Source organism: Bison bison, unplaced genomic scaffold (assembly GCF_000754665.1).
Source record: "Bison bison bison isolate TAMUID 2011002044 unplaced genomic scaffold, Bison_UMD1.0 scf7180017864178, whole genome shotgun sequence".
In the NCBI taxonomy this organism is placed as follows: Eukaryota; Metazoa; Chordata; class Mammalia; order Artiodactyla; family Bovidae; genus Bison; species Bison bison.
Window position 1 is genome coordinate 3,034,611 of NW_011494750.1, and position 373 is coordinate 3,034,983.

Genomic DNA, 373 nt, shown 5'->3' on the forward strand with positions numbered 1-373 from the left:
TCTTTTTTTTTTTTTTTAACCTTGTGAGAATCCATTTCCCCCCCCCAGTCCAGCTGTGTTGCTTGTGGCATCTTAATTTCCTGAGCAGGAATGGAGACTGCATCCTCATCATTGAAACCATGTAGTCCTGACCATGAGACTGTCAGGGAATTCCTCTTCTTTTTTAAAAATCCATCCAGCAAGTCTGTGCCTTTTGATTGGAGAATTCAATCTATTTATCCTTAAAATAATCATTGAAATGTAAAGCCTTACTGTTTCCATTTGATGAAATACTTTCTGGCTGTTTTGTGGTTGATTTTTAATACTCTTGTTACCTACATTTGTGAATTGGTGACTTTGCATGGCATTATCCTCTTATTTCCTTATCTTTATT